A 21,327-nucleotide genomic window follows, 5' to 3' on the forward strand; every position below is an offset into this window, starting at 1 on the left:
GGTTCGATTCCCCGACGGGGAGATCCAGTCCTTTACTGCTGCCAAAAGACCAGTACAAAAGTTTTGCTGCAGCAAACGAGTTACAGGAGGAGCTGGCCAGGGTCCCCAGACAACTGTTTTAACGACAGCTTGAGCAAAATGCAATGCGTTGGCAGGTAATCGAACCCAGGTCAACTGCTTGGAAGGCAGCTATGCTCACCACTATACCGCAAGACTGTTGGATGTAGGCTGGAAGCCCTGTTGTGCGGTCAGCAAAGAAATTTTGCAATACATTAGCAGCTGGCAGGTGCAGATGAACTGAAACTCTCTTTGTTTGGACCTGGCACTTAAAAAAAATTGCATGAACTTATTGACTTGACCTACCAGGCTCCATATTAAAAAAAATTTTTTAATAATGTAACACGTTTTATACAGACACTTCATATTTGACACATGACGCCGTTCCTGGAAGTCGCGCTGATCAGGTACATCTACCGGTCTCTACAACTCCTCGTTAGTATAGTCGAGGTATAGTACAGTAGTATAGTATAGTATTTTTAGAAGATGGCTCCTTCCCATAATCTGCCCTGCAAGCAGTGTGACAGTCTGTAAATTCCACAAACAACAGTATAGAGGTCATTCGGCATGGCAGTCTGCCTACAGCTCTTTGGTACGATGGCCTTCATCTGTCTCAAAAGTAAGGGTTTTGTAGCGAATTGCAGCATTTATATTTAAAATTCCTCCACTTGAGCACCTTTCGCGTGTAAAGCAAATGTGATAACCACTACACTACGGAAACTTGATTTGTATGTCAGTCCCACCTCTTCTAGGGTACGCTTGTTCAAAAGCAAATTAAACTATAGACTGCCCAGTGTTTTTAACATGGCAAAAGCTGCTAATTTTGTTGGCAGACCAAACATTTTTTTATTACTGTACAGGAAACCTCAATGGTCATTTGTTTTATTTTTGTCCTTTTCTAAAGAGATTGAACCACAAACATCCCTGCAAGTGTACTGACCTGCTCAACAGAAAATCGCATATGAATTTTTTACAAAAACTACCCACAGTTTCCGCCCAGTTTCGAACCTTCGCGTGTGAGGCGAACAGTCTGCCTACAGCTCCTTGGTACGATGGCCTTCAACTGTCTCAAAAGTAAGGATTTGTAGCGAATTGCAGCATTTATATTTAAAATGCCTCCACTTGTTTCCGGCCAATTTTGAACTGAGGACCTTTCGCGGCGGGAGTCGAAAATGGTTAAGCTTAACTTCCCTTAACTTTTCCCATTCATTCTCTATGGTAGTGCTTAACACTACGGATGCAATATACCTTTGGCCACACGTAGACTTCCTGGCGCTGTTCCGCTTTTCCGTGGCGGGGAGTTTAAATAGCATAGTGTCATCTGTCAGTCATTCGCAGTGGAGGAGGGGAGACCCGTTTTACGAACGGAGAGATATTTGTTTACCGACTTGTCAGCAAACTTGTTTTGTTTTGTTGCTGTCTAAACTACCTGCAGACAGATTTTCCCTCAGGTGACCGCATATACATTATTATTCAAATATTTTATAATTTAAATTGCATGTATATTGTCATGTAATCGTATTGTTATCGTGTTGAATGGATTGTGACGATAAGAAACAGTAAACTCCTCGTTGTGAATACAGCTGTTATTTTATAAGAGTATCTTTGTTTGTAAAGGTGAATGTTTCATCATAATCTCTCACTATGCTTAAAATATATGTTAACAGTGCAGTAAGATGTAATGTGCAGTAGTATGGAGGACCAAACTTGCAATTAAAAATGAATGAATAAATAAATGAATAAATAGATAGATAAATAAATGTGATAATAGGAAAATAAATAAAGGAATAAACGACTTGATAAAATAAATATGATTCATTTTAATCAAATGTATTTTTGTATATTTTTCCCCTAATTTATAATTTTTTGCTTTTATATTTTAATGTATTTGTATTATTTTTAATTGTATTTACTTATTATTTTATTTATTTGTTTGTTCCATTTATTCTTATATTTATTTATGCATTCATTTATTTGTATATTTATTTATTCATATATGTATTTATTTCCAGATTTATTTATTTTAATCTTTATTTATTTTTATTTTTATTTCTTTATTTTTATATCTATTCTTACATTTTTTTGATGTGCATGATAATTAGGTTGGTTGGTCTTGCTTACCAAATATAAATATTAATTAACAAATAAATAAAAGCAGAAAATAAATTAAGGGAAATAATACAAAAATTAGTTTGATAAAGAATAAATCATATTTATTTTATCAAGTCGTTTATTCCTTTATTTATTTTCCTATTATCAAATTTATCTTTTTATTTGTTTACATGTTTATTTATTAATTTAATTTCTGCGGGTTTGGTCCTCCTATAATGTAATTAATATCAGACACACACATATATTACATTTAAATTACAAACAAATATATATATGTGTACAATTTAATGGTATAATTTAACATTTTTAATTAGTTAACTTGTTAACTTTTTATATATACATATATACATTTTTAAAGCAATTTAAATAATGAATATTAAATAATGCAAATTTAATAAACAGTACGTGCTCTAAGGCTGCATTTATTCAGAAACATTATATAAAGAAACATTAATATTATGGAATATTATAGCATTGTAAAATAACTTTTTTATATATATCACTGATGCTTTAGTATTAACTGTCTTATTTCATTTTGTTACTGTAAGTATTTAAATGCTTATGCTGAGACACTAATGAATACATTCTGATTTCAGAACAGCATCATGAAGAAAACAGTGTTCTTCCCAGGGAAAGTCAAAGTGTCTTTCAGGAAAGGCCCATCAGGCCATTTACGCCGGGACCCATCAGAAGAGGCAAAAAGAATTAAAGACAACCCTTTACTGCAGGACAAGTCAACACCTCAAAGAGAAGATCTGGTCAAGTTGAACGCCCGTTCTGTTGTGTTACATAGAGGAGGGGATGTCTCTGACAAGCAAGAGGTGTTGGGAGAATGCATTCTTCAGTTCGGCAAGTACAAGGGCAAGTCTTTCAAGTGGTTATTAGAGAATGATGGCAGCTATGCTTTGTACCTGTCCGATAAGGTTGAGGAAGAAGAACAGGCTGGGCAGTTCAACCCAGAGGGTCCATGCAAGGATAGCCTCATTTCCTTTCTTGAGTATTCAAGAAGCTTCAAGGAAATTGAAGATCTTAAACAGTATCTGTCTCAAAGGCCAGACGCAGTGCCTTTTTTGACAGAGGATGACAATACTGTTGGATTTGGATCCAGAGCACAAGACACTTGGAGGAAGATTTGGGATACCAGGGCAGACGGATATGCTTTCTTTATAATGAGGCAGGAGTGTGTGCCAGGCAGCAAAATGTACAATTTGCAGCAGTATCTTTTAAAACAGCAGCAAAAACAGATGACCAAAAACACTCCTCCGATGCCCTCACCATCAGCTTCCGCTGCAAGACCACATGTTCCTTCCATTACTGACTCTGATCAGCCTGGTGAGTTAATAAAATTCATGCAAGTTTGCTTATATTGATTCTTGAAGCCTGCCTAGCTACTGATGCATTTGTCATATTTTATAGTAATGGAGGAGGATGAAGAACTGGAGAGGATGATGCTGAGTATTTCTCCAACAAAATATCTCACACAGCTGAGTAAGTAAATCAAGTATCGTGTCATGTGTGTTATATATACCCATGTCAAATTCTTATAAAATTGGTATAAAATTGTACATACTGGAGAGAAACCATTCAAATTATAATGCTTAATTTTTAGGATCATCTGCAGCCACAGGATCCACAGTCTTATCTACAACAGGTTACTTTACACAACAGGTTACTTTATCAGTTTTGGAGGCTTATTCGGTTACATACAGACTTATCTTACATTTCTGTTTTTTAATGATCTTATTTGTTGTTTTGGCACTGTTCTTGCCTGTTCTAAAACACATGTTCTTTTGTTCTAACTACTGTTAAGGTTTGAATATACCAGTGGTGAGGGTGAGTGCACTTCATGAATTGTATGCATGCTATTTAAACTGTTTTTATTTGTTGTGAAAAAGTGGACTGTTTACTTACAGACATTTGAACATTATCAGAATGTGCATTACTAGAATAAATAACAAAATACATAGAATAAAATAATAAATAATGATTAGTCATTTAATGTAGTCAAGACAATCAAATACATATCATGTACATTCAGTGTTTTAATATGTTTTTAATTTCCTCCCTGTGCTTTTCCTTGCAGCTCTGCCGCAGCCTCCATCAACATCAGCTCCTGTGTGTAGGCCTTCTTCATAGGGTGAAGGCTTTATACCACCTCAAGCAGCACAATCAGCACCTACACCTGCACCAATGCCGTCTGCAATGACTGAAACCCCTGTTCCCAGCTACTTGAACAAAAAAAGTAAAGACAGTTAAACACACGAGCATTAAATGTGTTATACACGCATATATATATATATATATACATTTATTTCCTTTGCTTTGTGTTCCGTGCAGTTCTGCCACAGCCTTCACCACCATCACATGCAGTCTCTAGTTCTCCCAATCCACCAGCTCCTGTGTGTAGACCTTCTTCACAGACTGATGGCTCTGTACCACCTCCTGCAGCACAATCAGCACCTACAGCTCCTTCATCAATGACGTCTGCACAGACGGAAGCACCTGTTACTAGCTACTTGCAAGATATTAGCCACTGGAACTGCTCTCTTCATCAAAGAATTTGGATGAAAACAGAGATGGAGTCCATGGGGCTCTGGCCAGGATCACACCCAGTAAGACACCTAATGAATATGGTCTCCTTGTGGCGCTATCCACCTCAGCCTGAGCTTATAGAGACAAACATGGGCCTTCCGTCACCAAAGTACTTCCAGCTCCATCCCTTTTTCATTTGGAAACCTGAGCACAGTATAAATGAAAGGCTTAGAAACAACTACATCCTGCCCTGACTCTACAGCTGTCCAAATCCTCATGTTGTGTCCTCAGGTGTGGGAAGACCCCGAGTGATCCTTGGCACTAGTGGGCAATATTACATCCTTGCTTCACGTCTGTGCTGTAAGGCATGTAAAAAATACTGGTTCGCTGATAAACCTCAGTGGGTGGACATGCTACCACAGCAATTCAGAAACATCTTGCCAACCTTCCTCACTCATAAGAAGGCAATCTGTAAAACTGTGATGGATGAACTGAGGCGCTCTGGAAAATCCCCTAATGACAAGGCCAACCAGCTGTCTGAGTTGCTTCACCTTAAGTTTGAAAGAGCCCACCTTGCATACCTTCTCATTGTGCAGAACGTCAGGGATGCTGAAGCAGGGCTGTATGGCCAGAAAACCATCACAGGAGCATTGAGGAAGGATGACACACCTGCTTCGTTTGGGGGTTACGAAGATACTGATGGGTGGCATGGGGTGTCTGTGTCTGCACATTATCTGGTGGAGTGCCTGCTTCAGGAATATCACCGGCAAGAGGCAGCTCTCCCTCAGCTCCTTCAAGGAACTTTTGGACAGGTGTTCAGATCAGATCACACACGCAAAGTTGCTAGAAAAGTGACCCTCTCATCTGGCACAATGTCATCCTACGCTGTGATGAACGAGAACTGGATGATCCTGTCCTGGGTGATGCTGCAGTGTGAGAGTGAGCAATCCTTGAGGTCAATGTACTGTGGGATGGCCAATCGCTACAGTGCTGCTAGCATACCCAAGGCCAAGTACCATTGGGTGGACAGGTAAGAATAATCACATCTCATCACACATCACATCAAGATGTGTAAGCAAAGGTAATGAATACATTAAAATTAAAATGTATTTCCCTTTTATGTACTTAGGGACTGCTGTGCTGCTTTCAGAGTGATGGACCCAGGACCGTATGAGCACCAGCAGTGGGAAGCTTGGAGGACCACTGAAGCTACTGTGGCAGAGGTTACATCAGAAAACCTCAAGAATGTAAATGCCGCTTGCCAGAAGTACAATGAGGACATGGTGGTTAAACTAGACTTGTTTCACTGTATGCGGCGATTCACCAGGGAATGTGTTTCGGAGCACCATCCTCTGTATAGCTCGTTCTGCCAGTTCCTCTCTTCTGCCGTAGTAGATCAGAGTGACCTGAAGAAACTGAGGAACGCATACAAGTTCTGTGGAATTGAGCCTGCTAATCCCACAAAGCAGCACATCAGAGCGCACTGCAGGACAAAAGTGCCACATCCTAGAGAGCTGGTCCAAAGAGTGGAAGAAGTACTTCACCATTTCCATCTTGCAAAGGATCCCAACAACATCTTCCTTTTTAAACCCTTGATGCTAAAATTGTGGTACAACTGAATCATGTCAAGGGTGAAGGAGCTGCTGTGCCCATCTGGATCCCTGTCAGAGGCACTTCACAGCAAGAGGGGTTTCATTTCCAACAGGCTCAGTGAGTAACGGGTAATCGCGTCTCTCCTGAGCTGTTCCAGGCGCAGGGTATGACTGGTGTCGCGCGCTGGAATTATCAGCCGCTGGTGGACCTGAAGCAGCCTGGGCTTGTCTTACCTGGAGTGTTTGACCCTGTTTTGATGATGGAGTTAAACAGGGCATCTATAAGAGTGACTGGGTAACCCAAATATCCAGCCTTCCACATCTCCAGCTGGGACACAAGAGAGAGGTTTGGCCTACAATATGTGGAGCCAGGCTGTCGACCTGTGCCTCTTGACTTTGACAAACACAAAAGCAGGAAGACAGACCTAGGGATGCAAGAAGAGTCTTCATCTGGCACTGATTTCTCCTTTCCATCTCAGGTAAGCCTTTAAAGTTCTTTGATAACAAACATTTTATTGAAAAACAAATACTTAATAATTCTCGCTCGCATATAACACTAATTTTGCTGAATTTCAGAAATGCTTAGAGGATTCCTCTTCTGCTGAGACCCCTCTTGCTCCTGAACCAGAGGCCACCCAACAGACTCTCATTTTCAATGTTTTTCTACTCCGAGTGCTGTGACAGTGAAGGAACAAACATCTGAGGAGTTTCTTTTAGATGCAGGTAATTATATTATTCATACAGGCACCAATGTGTGTAATCTGTTTGCCTCATCTATGCACACAAAACAAATACTTCGTTTAATAATTTTGTGAATCTCTTTTAGAACTGCCAAGCACACCACCACTGCCTTTAGCTGCTTCTCCCTGTGCTGCTCGGACTGGACCCATTAAGACAGGCGGTCGAGTCTTTGTGTTGGACCATAACAGATGGACAGATCCAATGAGAAATGCCATTGATGGTTTGCTGGCCAAGCACCACGGGAGCAAGGACCTCCTGACAAAGGTGGATGGTGAATATGCTGCTATGGTACAGAGTGCCTGCACTGACCCAAACAGCCTTTTGCACTCAACCACAAAGCAGCACATGAGCAGGTACATAAAAAACCTTGCTAAAAAAAAGAACACTAATGCTTCACTCAACACCAGCCCAGAGAAGCTCCTGGAGACACAGCAGTTATGGCAGCTTCTTCACTCAGGCAGTGAAACCATCAGTGTCCCAGTGACAGTACTGCCACCTGCCCCAGTCAATCCTCCCGCAAAGAGTGTTCCTGAGACTGTCTTTCTGGACCAGGCAGCGCTTGAGAAGATGGTGAAGGACATCATAGAGAAGCAGCAGGCAGTTCAGCAGCAACAACAACAGCATATGCTGCAAAAAAAGCACACTAGATCCTGTTTAGCCTGTGGTCAGCCTAATTCTCGATACATGGGTGATGGCACCTCAATACATTTCTTTTATCAAGGTGGTGATGTTAAATACTTCTACTGCTCCAAGAAAGTTTTTGACACATATTCCGCAGAGGGCCTGACCAACCCCAGAATGCCCTTTGAAGACTTTGCAGAGACTCCTTTTTTTCAGCGAGAACTGGAGTCCTCGAAGCAGAGAGGGGCAGAAAATAGGAGGGTGATTGAGGAGAGAAGCAAGAGAAAGTCAGTAATGGAGCATCCTACTGGTCGTCTGTGCAGATTCTGCCACCTGCCACTGAAACAAGGACCCAACAGTCCTCATATTCACACTGGTTTCCCTGGAGTGGCAGGCAAATACATTTACTTTCCTGCTAAAGTGTTTTCCCTTTATCAGGCTCAGGGAATGAAATTTCATGGAAAGACTTTCAGCAGTCTCCATTCTATGAGGCTGAGAAGCAGAGGTGGATTGAGGAAAAGAAAAAATGACTTCACTGACAAATGACATGCCCAGACCTCAAATACTGTTTATAGCTCAAAGACATTCCTTGCACAATCTTATGCATATATGTATATACATATTATTGCACTTTTAATGTATATATATATATAATTTTTTAAAATATTTAATTTATTTCCATTTGTTCATTAAAATACCAAAAGTATTGTATTTTATTGTATTGGATTGTGTTTTAGTGTTTTTTTTAAGTTCATTTATTGACTTGCATTATTTTATCTTGCTCAGATTTGAAAAACACTAAATGTTAAGCACTGGTACTATTATACTCTGTACATAATTGTTTAATTTAAAATACTTTTTTTCTTGTTTTTTCCTGTTCTCCTCAACTTTAGATATTATTATTGCTGTTGTTTAATCTATAATCTATCATTTTAAATTGTTACATTTATTTCCATTGTTCATTAAAATCAAACAATTGTGTCCTTGTTTGCATTGTACTTTAGTGTTTTTAAAGTAAATTTTATTGACTTGCATTATTTTATCTTGCTCAGATGTGTAAACACTAAATGTTAATAACTGTTGTCATTAAACACTACATAATTATTTGATTTAAAAAATCTTGTTTTTTTCCTATGTTCTCCACAGCTTTATATTTTATTATTTTTATTATTAATGTTATTGTTGTTTAATCTATAAGTATTTAATACATTACCTTTTTCAGTTTTACATAATAATATGTATATTTTTGTACTATAAATAAAACGAGAAACTTACTATTTGGTGTTTACTGGTTATATTTCATATATATATTGGATTTCTGTACATAGTTAAACAAATATAATGTAAATATCTCAATGTAAAATGTAAAGGTCTAAAACATTATCAAAATGTTCTTTACAATTATTCACATTCAAATATTTTCTATATTAAAGAAAACTAAACCCTATTATAATGTAAATGTTTATTAAGGTAGTTGCACATTTTGTACATTCTACACAATAACAAATCTTACACGTTTTATTCTATTTTTGTGCACAAAGTTAGTTTATTATATGTAAATCGTACTTAACATGAGTTTCTAATCATTTTTTAATCTAGATACACTTTATGGTAGTTGTGGTCGAGACGAGACTCGAACCTGTAATTTCGTGTATTTTTTCAGGCCCGCCTCCCTGGAATTTCCTGCGTTCTTATTGGCTAGCAACGCTCTACACCTACATGCGACTGGCCCTCCCTGGGATTTCCTGCGTTCTTATTGGCTAGCAACGCTCTACACCTACATGCGACTGGCCCCCGCGTGGAAGGCAGCTATGCTCACCACTATTGAAGACTGTTGGATGTAGACTGGAAGCCCTGTTCTGCGGTCAGCAAGAATTTTCGCAATACATTAGCAGCTGGCAGGTGCAGATGGACTGAAACTCTCTTTGTTTGGACCTGGCACTTAAAAAAATTGCATGAACTTATTGACCTGATCTACCAGGCACCATTTTAAAAAACAAGGTCTCTAATTTAATAATGTAACACGTTTTATACAGACACTTCATATTTAAACGGTATTAGATTTATTTTTGCATTCACTGGCTTCTGTGAAGCGTTGAGCTAAAATGACGCATGACGCCGTTCCTGGAAGCCGCGCTGATCGGATACAACAACCTGTCTCTGCAACTCCTTGTGGAAAGTGGAAAGTATCTCCGCCTGTCACGCGGAGACTGGGGTTCGATTCCCCGACGGGGAGATTCAGTCCTTTACTGCTGCCAAAAGACCTTAACAAATGTTTTGCTCCAGCAAACAAGTTACAGGGAAGTTGGCAAGGGGCCCGGACGACTGTTTTAAAGACAGCTTGAGAAAAATGCAATGCGTTGGCCGGGAATCGAACCCATACAGCAAGAATGGACAGACCCAGGAATCGAACCCATAGCAAGAACGCTCGTAATCAAGGTCTTTAATTTACAAATGTGATGCGTTGGCCGGGAATCGAACCCGGTCACCTGCTTGGAAGGCAGCTATGCTCACCACAATACCACCAACGCAGGCCTTTGAACGTAGACTGGAAGCCCGGTTGTGCGGTCAGCAAGAATTTTCGCAATACATTATCAGCTGGCAGGTGCAGATGAACTGAAACTCTCTTTGTTTGGACCTGGCACTTAAAAAAATTGCATGAACTTATTGACCTGACCTACCAGGCACTGTAGTGATCTTTTTCTTTGTAGAAAAGTTAGAAGCTCAGACCAGGAGACAGTGGAAGTTTTCCAAGCAGAAGTTCTTTATTGCTTGTCGGTAGCTGCAGTCATTCCAACATCGTCTAACTAAGGGAACTTTACATTGTAGTTTATATACATTTCAAGGGGGAGGGATTACATTGTGAGGAACAAAGCATTAAATGAGCTGAAACATGAGAACAGAACGGTGCAGGACTTCTCGCACTGAGATAAGAATTCCAAGACAAATGGTCTCAGTAATAAAATGGAAGGATTTCAAACTTGCTCAGCATGCCTCTTCACCCGGTAAAACAATGAGAACAGGAAAAGCCTAGCCTTCTCGTACTGAGATGGGACAGTCAGGAATATCCTGCTGGGAACCCCTACCATTTGCAGAGATTTCCTGGTCTCATCATTTATAAACTTTCTCAATATAAAATACTATTGTATTGGATATCTAAATTAAACATTTAAATAAAATTTGTAATCCTACAGCACCATATTTAAAAACAAGGTCTCTAATTTAATAATGTAACACGTTTTATACAGACACTTCATATTTAAACGGTATTAGATAATTTTTTGGATTCACTGGCTTCTGTGAAGCGTTGAGCTAAAATGACGCATGACGCCGTTCCTGGAAGCCGCGCTGATCGGATACAACAACCTGTCTCTGCAACTCCTTGTGGAAAGTGGAAAGTATCTCCGCCTGTCACGCGGAGACTGGGGTTCGATTCCCCGACGGGGAGATTCAGTCCTTTACTGCTGCCAAAAGACCTTAACAAATGTTTTGCTCCAGCAAACAAGTTACAGGGAAGTTGGCAAGGGGCCCGGACGACTGTTTTAAAGACAGCTTGAGAAAAATGCAATGCGTTGGCCGGGAATCGAACCCATACAGCAAGAATGGACAGACCCAGGAATCGAACCCATAGCAAGAACGCTCGTAATCAAGGTCTGTAATTTACAAATGTGATGCGTTGGCCGGGAATCGAACCCGGTCACCTGCTTGGAAGGCAGCTATGCTCACCACAATACCACCAACGCAGGCCTTTGAACGTAGACTGGAAGCCCGGTTGTGCGGTCAGCAAGAATTTTCGCAATACATTATCAGCTGGCAGGTGCAGATGAACTGAAACTCTCTTTGTTTGGACCTGGCACTTAAAAAAATTGCATGAACTTATTGACCTGACCTACCAGGCACTGTAGTGATCTTTTTCTTTGTAGAAAAGTTAGAAGCTCAGACCAGGAGACAGTGGAAGTTTTCCAAGCAGAAGTTCTTTATTGCTTGTCGGTAGCTGCAGTCATTCCAACATCGTCTAACTAAGGGAACTTTACATTGTAGTTTATATACATTTCAAGGGGGAGGGATTACATTGTGAGGAACAAAGCATTAAATGAGCTGAAACATGAGAACAGAACGGTGCAGGACTTCTCGCACTGAGATAAGAACTCCAAGACAAATGGTCTCAGTAATAAAATGGAAGGATTTCAAACTTGCTCAGCATGACTCTTCACCCGGTAAAACAATGAGAACAGGAAAAGCCTAGCCTTCTCGTACTGAGATGGGACAGTCAGGAATATCCTGCTGGGAACCCCTACCATTTGCAGAGATTTCCTGGTCTCATCATTTATAAACTTTCTCAATATAAAATACTATTGTATTGGATATCTAAATTAAACATTTAAATAAAATTTGTAATCCTACAGCACCATATTTAAAAACAAGGTCTCTAATTTAATAATGTAACACGTTTTATACAGACACTTCATATTTAAACGGTATTAGATAATTTTTTGGATTCACTGGCTTCTGTGAAGCGTTGAGCTAAAATGACGCATGACGCCGTTCCTGGAAGCCGCGCTGATCGGATACAACTACCTGTCTCTGCAACTTCTCGTTAGTATAGTGGAAAGTATCTCCGCCTGTCACGCGGAAGACCGGGGTTCGATTCCCTGACGGGGAGATCCAGTCCTTTACTGCTGCCAAAAGACCTTAACAAATGTTTTGCTCCAGCAAACAAGTTACAGGGAAGTTGGCAAGGGGCCCGGACGACTGTTTTAAAGACAGCTTGAGAAAAATGCAATGCGTTGGCCAGGAATCGAACCCATACAGCAAGAATGGACAGACCCAGGAATCGAACCCATAGCAAGAATGCTCGTAATCAAGGTCTTTAATTTACAAATGTGATGCATTGGCCGGGAATCGAACCCGGTCACCTGCTTGGAAGGCAGCTATGCTCACCAGTATACCACCAACGCAGGCCTTTGAACGTAGACTGGAAGCCCGGTTGTGCGGTCAGCAAGAATTTTCGCAATACATTATCAGCTGGCAGGTGCAGATGAACTGAAACTCTCTTTGTTTGGACCTGGCACTTAAAAAAATTGCATGAACTTATTGACCTGACCTACCAGGCACTGTAGTGATCTTTTTCTTTGTAGAAAAGTTAGAAGCTCAGACCAGGAGACAGTGGAAGTTTTCCAAGCAGAAGTTCTTTATTGTTTGTCGGTAGCTGCAGTCATTCCAACATCGTCTAACTAAGGGAACTTTACATTGTAGTTTATATACATTTCAAGGGGGAGGGATTACATTGTGAGGAACAAAGCATGTAAATGAGCTGAAACATGAGAACAGAACGGTGCAGGACTTCTCGCACTGAGATAAGAACTCCAAGTCAAATGGTCTCAGTAATAAAATAGCAGGTGTTCAAACTTGCTCAGCATGACTCTTCACCCGGTAAAACAATGAGAACAGGAAAAGCCTAGCCTTCTCGCACTGAGATGGGACAGTCAGGAATATCCTGCTGGGAACCCCTACCGTTTGCAGAGATTTCCTGGTCTCATCATTTATAAACTTTCTCAATATAAAATACTATTGTATTGGAACTCTAAATTAAACATTTAAATAAAATTTGTAATCCTACAACACCATATTAAAAAAAAGGGTCTCTAATTTAATAATGTAACACGTTTTATACAGACACTTCATATTTAAACGGTATTAGATTATTTTTTGGATTCACTGGCTTCTGTGAAGCGTTGAGCTAAAATGACGCATGACGCCGTTCCTGGAAGCCGCGCTGATCGGATACAACTACCTGTCTCTGCAACTCCTCGTTAGTATAGTGGAAAGTATCTCCGCCTGTCACGCGGAAGACCGGGGTTCGATTCCCCGACGGGGAGATCCAGTCCTTTACTGCTGCCAAAAGACCTTAACAAATGTTTTGCTCCAGCAAAGAAGTTACAGGAGAAGTTGGCAAGGGGCCACCGACGACTGTTTTAAAGACAGCTTGAGAAAAATGCAATGCGTTGGCCGGGAATCGAACGCATACAGCAAGAATGGACAGACCCAGGAATCGAACCCATAGCAAGAATGCTCGTAATCAAGGTCTTTAATTTACAAATGTGATGCGTTGGCCGGGAATCGAACCCGGGTCAACTGCTTGGAAGGCAGCTATGCTCACCACTATACCACCAACAAAAGACTGTTGGATGTAGACTGGAAGCCCTCTTCTGCGGTCAGCAAGAATGTTCGCAATATGTGACCCGTCACAGAAACCAGGGACACAAGTCGGCAGCACAACTTTCGAGCAAAATGAGAAAGAAGAGTTTTTTTTCAAAATTGGTGATTTTCAATTTTTTGGAGAATCTGTTAATTGAAATCACGAAGAAGCCTCTCCATGTTTGAGATAGCAGTATTGGTATATTTAAAAGCTTACATTTTGAGGTTGAAATCGGCTTGTTTTCGGAGATTCTAGCATGCAGTAGGGGCGTGGCGTGTCATTGTCTGTGTGTATTTCCATACTGAATAACCCGGCGCTTTTGCCCCCGCCCTCCAAGTCAACCACATGGCTACTTATTATGCTGTGCTCTGGCCAGCTCTCTCTGATATCAAAATTCAATGAAGATGGATGCCGCAAAGATTGTCGCAGACGAGATGAACCGTCTGGCAGTTACACCGAAAATGTTTTCGCCGCACTTCGTGGGCTCGGGAAACTGAACCGGAGGTATGGGCGCAGCGCGCTCGCCCTCAGTGCTTCAATACGGCGGCTCGGCTCGCTGACAGCGGTGGCTGGCTGTTTCATATGTGACGGAGAATCGAAATAGAGGATGCAGTTAAGACCTTTGCTGCTGCGATGAAGGCCTGCCGTGCGTGTTTCTGAAATGTAAGTTAAGCTTCATTTGCTCTTTAGTCGTTATTTAAGATGCTGAACCTGCTGATGATATAATGTGCTTGCGGACATTTCATTTGTGTGTGTATACGCACATAAGAAAGTGGTGTAAAGAGATTTGCAACAGTAATTTGAGGAGGTGAAATGTGATTATTTGGAAAATTGCAGAAATGACTGCTTAAAGAAAAATGCCAGCAGGCATTTGCCTCCTACATAAACTTTAATATTGTTGACATTTTGGGCACACGAGCGTTGCGTACTATTTGCGCTATAGATATGTAGGCCTATGGCTTATTGGTCTTTGTTTGTTGTTGTTGGTTTTGCGTTATATGTATATGGCATATTGGTCTTTGTGTGTTGTTGCTGGTTTTGCGTTATACTGTATGTATATGGCATATTGGCCTTTGTGTGTTGTTGCTGGTTTTGCGTTATATGCAGGCTATATGGCATATTGGTCTTTGTGTGTTGTTGCTGGTTTTGCGTTATATGTATATGGCATATTGGTCTTTATGTGTTGTTGCTGGTTTCGCGTTATATGCAGGCTATATGGCATTATTGGTCTTTGTGTGTTGTTGCTGGTACGTTGCAAATAGAGGGGCAGCACAATTGTTTTTCGCCTAGTGCGGCAGAAGTGCACTCATTCGAAGTGTAAAAAAAGCTGTAAAGCACATGGAGGAGCTTTACAGGGGGTATGGCTTATCTAAATGAGATGTAAATGAGCCCTATTGTCACCCCCAGCAGCAGAGACAGGTGAGAACTGCACAATCTTTAGCTCGTTTTCTCCTCTTTGAGCTTTTTTAAGTGCCTACTTTAAAATGGCCACAACTTCTCCAAATATTATCAGATTTCCACATGTTACACATCGTTGGAAAGCTTGGATATTACACTCTCAGAATCTATGAATAACTCAAAATGCCCCAGAACCGACTTGTGTCCCTAGTTTCCGTGACTGGTCACATATATTAGCAGCTGGCAGGTGCAGATTAATTGAAACTCTCTTTGTTTGGACCTGGCACTTAAAAAAATTGCATGAACTTATTGACCTGACCTACCAGGCACCATATTAAAAAAAAGGGTCTCTAGTTTAATAATGTAACACGTTTTATACAGACACTTCATATTTAAACGGTATTAGATTATTTTTTGGATTCACTGGCTTCTGTGAAGCGTTGAGCTAAAATGACGCATGACGCTGTTCCTGGAAGCCGCGCTGATCGGATACAACTACCTGTCTCTGCAACTCCTTGTTAGTATAGTGGAAAGTATCTCCGCCTGTCACGCGGAGACTGGGGTTCGATTCCCCGACGGGGAGATCCAGTCCTTTACTGCTGCCAAAAGACCTTAACAAATGTTTTGCTCCAGCAAACAAGTTGCAGGAGAAGTTGGCAAGGGGCCTCGGACGACTGTTTTAAAGACAGCTTGAGAAAAATGCAATGCGTTGGCCGGGAATCGAACGCATACAGCAAGAATGGACAGACCCAGGAATCGAACCCATAGCAAGAATGCTCGTAATCAAGGTCTTTAATTTACAAATGTGATGCGTTGGCCGGGAATCTAACCCCGGTCAACTGCTTGGAAGGCAGCTATGCTCCCCACTATACCACCAACGCAAGACTGTTGGATGTAGACTGGAAGCCATGTTCTGCGGTCAGCAATAATTTTTGCAATACTTTAGCAGCTGGCAGGTGCAGATGAACTGAAACTCTCTTTGTTTGGACCTGGCACTTAAAAAAATTGCATGAACTTATTGACCTGACCTACCAGGCACCATATTAAAAAACAAGGTATCTAATTTAATAATGTAACACATTTTATATAGACACTTCATATTTAAACGGTATTAGATTATTTTTTGCATTCACTGGCTTCTGTGAAGCGTTGAGCTAAAATGACGCATGACGCCGTTCCTGCAAGCCGTGCTGATCGGATACAACTACCTGTCTCTGCAACTCCTTGTTAGTATAGTGGAAAGTATCTCCGCCTGTCACGCGGAGACTGGGGTTCGATTCCCCGACGGGGAGATTCAGTCCTTTACTGCTGCCAAAAGACCTTAACAAATGTTTTGCTCCAGCAAACAAGTTACAGGGAAGTTGGCAAGGGGCCCGGACGACTGTTTTAAAGACAGCTTGAGAAAAATGCAATGCGTTGGCCGGGAATCGAACCCATACAGCAAGAATGGACAGACCCAGGAATCGAACCCATAGCAAGAATGCTCGTAATCAAGGTCTTTAATTTACAAATGTGATGCGTTGGCCGGGAATCGAACCCGGTCACCTGCTTGGAAGGCAGCTATGCTCACCACAATACCACCAACGCAGGCCTTTGAACGTAGACTGGAAGCCCGGTTGTGCGGTCAGCAAGAATTTTCGCAATACATTATCAGCTGGCAGGTGCAGATGAACTGAAACTCTCTTTGTTTGGACCTGGCACTTAAAAAAATTGCATGAACTTATTGACCTGACCTACCAGGCACTGTAGTGATCTTTTTCTTTGTAGAAAAGTTAGAAGCTCAGACCAGGAGACAGTGGAAGTTTTCCAAGCAGAAGTTCTTTATTGCTTGTCGGTAGCTGCAGTCATTCCAACATCGTCTAACTAAGGGAACTTTACATTGTAGTTTATATACATTTCAAGGGGGAGGGATTACATTGTGAGGAACAAAGCATTAAATGAGCTGAAACATGAGAACAGAACGGTGCAGGACTTCTCGCACTGAGATAAGAACTCCAAGACAAATGGTCTCAGTAATAAAATGGCAGGATTTCAAACTTGCTCAGCATGCCTCTTCACCCGGTAAAACAATGAGAACAGGAAAAGCCTAGCCTTCTCGTACTGAGATGGGACAGTCAGGAATATCCTGCTGGGAACCCCTACCATTTGCAGAGATTTCCTGGTCTCATCATTTATAAACTTTCTCAATATAAAATACTATTGTATTGGAAATCTAAATTAAACATTTAAATAAAATTTGTAATCCTACAGCACCATATTTATAAACAAGGTCTCTAATTTAATAATGTAACACGTTTTAAACAGACACTTCATATTTAAACGGTATTAGATTATTTTTTGGATTCACTGGCTTCTGTGAAGCGTTGAGCTAAAATGACGCATGACGCCGTTCCTGGAAGCCGCGCTGATCGGATACAACTACCTGTCTCTGCAACTTCTCGTTAGTATAGTGGAAAGTATCTCTGCCTGTCACGCGGAAGACCGGGGTTCGATTCCCCGACGGGGAGATCCAGTCCTTTACTGCTGCCAAAAGACCTTAACAAATGTTTTGCTCCAGCAAACAAGTTACAGGAGAAGTTGGCAAGGGGCCACCGACGACTGTTTTAAAGACAGCTTGAGAAAAATGCAATGCGTTGGCCGGGAATCGAACGCATACAGCAAGAATGGACAGACCCAGGAATCTAACCCATAGCAAGAATGCTCGTAGTCAAGGTCTTTAATTTACAAATGTGATGCGTTGGCCGGGAATCGAACCCAGGTCAACTGCTTGGAAGGCAGCTATGCTCCCCACTATACCACCAACGCAAGACTGTTGGATGTAGACTGGAAGCCCTGTTCTGCGGTCAGCAATAATTTTTGCAATACTTTAGCAGCTGGCAGGTGCAGATGAACTGAAACTCTCTTTGTTTGGACCTGGCACTTAAAAAAATTGCATGAACTTATTGACCTGACCTACCAGGCACCATATTAAAAAACAAGGTCTCTAATTTAATAATGTAACACGTTTTATACAGACACTTCATATTTAAACGGTATTAGATTATTTTTTGCATTCACTGGCTTCTGTGAAGCGTTGAGCTAAAATGACGCATGACGCCGTTCCTGCAAGCCGCGCTGATCGGATACAACTACCTGTCTCTGCAACTCCTTGTTAGTATAGTGGAAAGTATCTCCGCCTGTCACGCGGAGACTGGGGTTCGATTCCCTGACGGGGAGATTCAGTCCTTTACTGCTGCCAAAAGACCTTAACAAATGTTTTGCTCCAGCAAACAAGTTACAGGGAAGTTGGCAAGGGGCCCGGACGACTGTTTTAAAGACAGCTTGAGAAAAATGCAATGCGTTGGCCGGGAATCGAACCCATACAGCAAGAATGGACAGACCCAGGAATCGAACCCATAGCAAGAATGCTCGTAATCAAGGTCTTTAATTTACAAATGTGATGCGTTGGCCGGGAATCGAACCCGGTCACCTGCTTGGAAGGCAGCTATGCTCACCACTATACCACCAACGCAGGCCTTTGAACGTAGACTGGAAGCCCGGTTGTGCGGTCAGCAAGAATTTTCACAATACATTAGCAGCTGGCAGCTGCAGATGAACTGAAACTCTCTTTGTTTGGACCTGGCACTTAAAAAAATTGCATGAACTTATTGACCTGACCTACCAGGCACTGTAGTGATCTTTTTCTTTGTAGAAAAGTTAGAAGCTCAGACCAGGAGACAGTGGAAGTTTTCCAAGCAGAAGTTCTTTATTGTTTGTCGGTAGCTGCAGTCATTCCAACATCGTCTAACTAAGGGAACTTTACATTGTAGTTTATATACATTTCAAGGGGGAGGGATTACATTGTGAGGAACAAAGCATGTAAATGAGCTGAAACATGAGAACAGAACGGTGCAGGACTTCTCGCACTGAGATAAGAACTCCAAGACAAATGGTCTCAGTAATAAAATAGCAGGTGTTCAAACTTGCTCAGCATGACTCTTCACCCGGTAAAACAATGAGAACAGGAAAAGCCTAGCCTTCTCGCACTGAGATGGGACAGTCAGGAATATCCTGCTGGGAACCCCTACCATTTGCAGAGATTTCCTGGTCTCATCATTTATAAACTTTCTCAATATAAAATACTATTGTATTGGAAATCTAAATTAAACATTTAAATAAAATTTGTAATCCTACAGCACCATATTTAAAAACAAGGTCTCTAATTTAATAATGTAACAGGTTTTATACAGACACTTCATATTTAAACGGTATTAGATAATTTTTTGGATTCACTGGCTTCTGTGAAGCGTTGAGCTAAAATGACGCATGACGCCGTTCCTGGAAGCCGCGCTGATCGGATACAACTACCTGTCTCTGCAACTTCTCGTTAGTATAGTGGAAAGTATCTCCGCCTGTCACGCGGAAAACCGGGGTTCGATTCCCTGACGGGGAGATCCAGTCCTTTACTGCTGCCAAAAGACCTTAACAAATGTTTTGCTCCAGCAAACAAGTTACAGGGAAGTTGGCAAGGGGCCCGGACGACTGTTTTAAAGACAGCTTGAGAAAAATGCAATGCGTTGGCCGGGAATCGAACCCATACAGCAAGAATGGACAGACCCAGGAATCGAACCCATAGCAAGAATGCTCGTAGTCAAGGTCTTTAATTTACAAATGTGATGCGTTGGCCGGGAATCGAACCCGGGTCAACTGCTTGGAAGGCAGCTATGCTCACCGCTATACCACCAACGCAAGACTGTTGGATGTAGACTTGAAGCCCTGTTCTCCGGTCAGCAATAATTTTCGCAATACTTTAGCAGCTGGCAGGTGCAGATGAACTGAAACTCTCTTTGTTTGGACCTGGCACTTAAAAAAATTGCATGAACTTATTGACCTGACCTACCAGGCACCATATTAAAAAAAAAGGGTCTCTAATTTAATAATGTAACACTTTTTATACAGACACTTCATATTTAAACGGTATTAGATTATTTTTTGCATTCACTGGCTTCTGTGAAGCGTTGAGCTAAAATGACGCATGACGCTGTTCCTGCAAGCCGCGCTGATCGGATACAACTACCTGTCTCTGCAACTCCTTGTTAGTATAGTGGAATGTATCTCCGCCTGTCACGCGGAGCCTGGGGTTCGATTCCCCGACGGGGAGATTCAGTCCTTTACTGCTGCCAAAAGACCTTAACAAATGTTTTGCTCCAGCAAACAAGTTACAGGGAAGTTGGCAAGGGGCCCGGACGACTGTTTTAAAGACAGCTTGAGAAAAATGCAATGCGTTGGCCGGGAATCGAACCCATACAGCAAGAATGGACAGACCCAGGAATCGAACCCATAGCAAGAATGCTCGTAATCAAGGTCTTTAATTTACAAATGTGATGCGTTGGCCGGGAATCGAACCCGGTCACCTGCTTGGAAGGCAGCTATGCTCACCACTATACCACCAACGCAGGCCTTTGAACGTAGACTGGAAGCCCGGTTGTGCGGTCAGCAAGAATTTTCGCAATACATTAGCAGCTGGCAGGTGCAGATGAACTGAAACTCTCTTTGTTTGGACCTGGCACTTAAAAAAATTGCATGAACTTATTGACCTGACCTACCAGGCACTGTAGTGATCTTTTTCTTTGTAGAAAAGTTAGAAGCTCAGACCAGGAGACAGTGGAAGTTTTCCAAGCAGAAGTTCTTTATTGTTTGTCGGTAGCTCCAGTCATTCCAACATCGTCTAACTAAGGGAACTTTACATTGTAGTTTATATACATTTCAAGGGGGAGGGATTAAATTGTGAGGAACAAAGCATGTAAATGAGCTGAAACATGAGAACAGAACGGTGCAGGACTTCTCGCACTGAGATAAGAACTCCAAGACAAATGGTCTCAGTAATAAAATAGCAGGTGTTCAAACTTGCTCAGCATGACTCTTCACCCGGTAAAACAATGAGAACAGGAAAAGCCTTGCCTTCTCGCACTGAGATGGGACAGTCAGGAATATCCTGCTGGGAACCCCTACCGTTTGCAGAGATTTCCTGGTCTCATCATTTATAAACTTTCTCAATATAAAATACTATTGTATTGGAAATCTAAATTAAACATT

General features: G+C 41.4%; 3 non-coding genes across 3 annotated transcripts; 1 reads left to right on the top strand and 2 right to left on the bottom strand.

Annotated features, from left to right (window-relative positions):
- The first annotated feature begins 13,462 nt into the window (after nucleotides 1-13,462).
- Nucleotides 13,463-13,534, top strand: trnad-guc (transfer RNA aspartic acid (anticodon GUC)). The gene has a single exon. It is a non-coding gene; the product is annotated as a tRNA-Asp (tRNA).
- Nucleotides 13,535-17,985: 4,451 nt separating this feature from the next.
- Nucleotides 17,986-18,057, bottom strand: trnag-ucc (transfer RNA glycine (anticodon UCC)). Its single transcript has one exon. It is a non-coding gene; the product is annotated as a tRNA-Gly (tRNA).
- A 1,851-nt stretch (nucleotides 18,058-19,908) lies between these two features.
- On the bottom strand, nucleotides 19,909-19,980 carry trnag-ucc (transfer RNA glycine (anticodon UCC)). The gene has a single exon. It is a non-coding gene; the product is annotated as a tRNA-Gly (tRNA).
- Between the last annotated feature and the right edge of the window lie 1,347 nt (nucleotides 19,981-21,327).

This window comes from Siphateles boraxobius, unplaced genomic scaffold, assembly GCF_051911475.1.
Source record: "Siphateles boraxobius isolate OS27281-9 unplaced genomic scaffold, OSU_SipBor_1 63, whole genome shotgun sequence".
NCBI lineage: Eukaryota > Metazoa > Chordata > Actinopteri > Cypriniformes > Leuciscidae > Siphateles > Siphateles boraxobius.